Here is a 2,414-nt window from a genome sequence, read left to right as displayed (position 1 = left end):
AAAATTCGGAATATCACAAAAGAAAGAGTATCAATAATAAAATAAAAAGATAAAAAATATCTGGGATACGAACTCGATACCTTCAGCTTTGACGGCGACCGTTTATCCAATGTGCTGTTGCACCTCTTATGAGATATTGAGTAATAATGAAACGTTATAGTGCAGACACGGTGATCATACAATATACCTTCTTAACAAATGCATCGCGGCTACATCCACAATGCAATAAATACAAATAAATCTGTTGAAATTAATTTGAATATTTATTGCTACAACACTCTATTGAATATTTCATATAGAAAAAAATGCCAAATAAAAATAGAATAGTAATTCTAGAGAACTCTAGAGAAATGCCAAACCGTACAGTATCGAAATGAAAATCTATTTTTACACAATACATAATACATAAAAAAAATTCTTCTTTGACATGCATATTTTATTTTTCTGCTCACACGCGCACATGCATGACTTTACGCGCAGCGTTGCCGTGTGTGAATGTAAGTCACTCTTATGTACTCAGTCACAATTCAATTCTCGCGGCAAGCAGACGCGACTATTGATTGTGATTCAGAGTGCTTTCTATTCTCCATCAGTTACCACCAGTTTCATCAGCAATTTTTGAGTGAGTAAAAAAAAATATTCAATTTCATTACATTCTTTTTAATTTTGAATTGAATTTTGATATTTTTTGTGATTTGTAAAACTATTGATTTATATATTAGTGATTTATAAATTGGTACATAAAATAAATTCCTTTGTCTATAAATACTATATGTGCGCGCATGTGTATCCATATTAAAATTAGTCTAAACCACGTTGGCATTTTTTTCCTGAATTAAATTTAAAATTTTCAATTTAATCCTAAATTCTTTTTCTCAAACATTTTGTTGTTGATTTTTTTCGAGTGAATATATTTTTTTGTAAAAATTACAGAGTTGAAGTAAAAAATTCGATTTAAGAAGATAAACATTACATTTGATATATTGGTGTACGTGCATATATTTATTTCGAACATGGCTGTAGCCATGTATCACGAAACACATATGTTATGATATGTTTATATTCGCGTGTGTTTACAATGACAATGTGTATTGGATTGCGTCTAGTATTCACTATTCATTGAGTTGAACAGTCACGCTGTCATATTAAAACTAATCACGTTTGTTGAATCTTTGTTCTGAATATGACTTTTTTTTCTTTTTTTACAGATTACTTATTCGTTTGAATTGTATTGAATAGGCTGAAAAAAGAATTTAATATTTTTCGCCGAATTTCAATTGACAATAAGAGTATTTTTTTTAAATAAAAAAAGGAAGCGGAAAAAAATGGTGGGTGGGCCGACAAAGGAATCAAACCTTTACAAGCAAAGTACAGAAGCATACGGAAGAATGGTGTGACTTTCGCCTAGAACGGTATACCGTTCAATTATATAGAGAAGGGGCATTGATAATCCTTCATAATCCACATTTTCATCATATGCTAGTTAGTATATTAGTGATGTTAGTACTGGAAACACACAACAGCATCAGTAGAAACGTTGTTTCATCATTAGTAGGCTACTAGTCACCCATTTACACCCATTTATCACCGCACCTTTATCAGTGCAGCTTAACTTCACGTATAGTTGTTATGTGCTTGTACTGTCTTTGCTGAAATCGACCTGCACAACGACCGTTTAATATTTCATTTATATTGCAGCATCAACCACTAAGCACTATACCGAAAGTAAGACGACAAAGTGCACACTTGCAATGAGTTACACACATTTTTACTATAATTCATTGAGGCGATCGTAGTACGAACGAATGTGAATGAATCTACTTTCAAAAAATTTACATGCTCACCAGTAAACATTCTCAGCGTATCAGAATTTGTTTTCAAAATAACACGTTTCGCATCAAATTTTTTTCCCCAAATTCATTCTTGAAGTGCCAAAAATTCCCTTTTTGTGTTATGTTCGGTCATTTATATCTTTTAAACGACGCAAAATATTCGATTCGAATACTTTCTTCGGGAAAGTTGTAGCCCTTGAAGAGACAAAAAAATATCACTAAAGGAAGGATCAATGACCTATCCTTGGGGGTAAAAATGTCCCCAGAAGTAATCCATTATGGCAATGACCAAAATGGGTCAAAAACCTTCCAAATCCCAAAATTGACCCTATTTTTGGATTCTTCACCAATTTTTCGGATTTTTGATGCCAGATGTCTTATTTTGGACCACATCCAGCAGTAATTTTGAAAAAAAAATCTGATACACTGAGCATGCTTACTTGATTTTTTCATGCATTTGCAAACATATTTCATATTAAGAATATCTACATTTTGCAAAACAAAGGGGAGATAGATAGACGGAATTAAAATATTTAAAATTCGGAATATCACAAAAGAAAGAGTATCAATAATAAAATAAAA

At 31.7% G+C, this 2,414-nt stretch overlaps 1 long non-coding RNA gene across 1 annotated transcript; it reads left to right on the top strand.

Annotated features, from left to right (window-relative positions):
- Nucleotides 1–7: 7 nt before the first annotated feature.
- On the top strand, nucleotides 8–2,414 carry LOC116350522. The gene is made up of 2 exons (XR_004202037.1): nucleotides 8–626; nucleotides 1,209–2,414. It is a non-coding gene; the product is annotated as an uncharacterized LOC116350522 (long non-coding RNA).

Source organism: Contarinia nasturtii, unplaced genomic scaffold, assembly GCF_009176525.2.
Source record: "Contarinia nasturtii isolate CC-2019 unplaced genomic scaffold, AAFC_CNas_1.1 Cnas_scaffold_4235, whole genome shotgun sequence".
In the NCBI taxonomy this organism is placed as follows: Eukaryota; Metazoa; Arthropoda; class Insecta; order Diptera; family Cecidomyiidae; genus Contarinia; species Contarinia nasturtii.
Note: the sequence above shows the minus strand (reverse complement) of the source record. Positions and strands in the feature narration are given on the sequence as shown.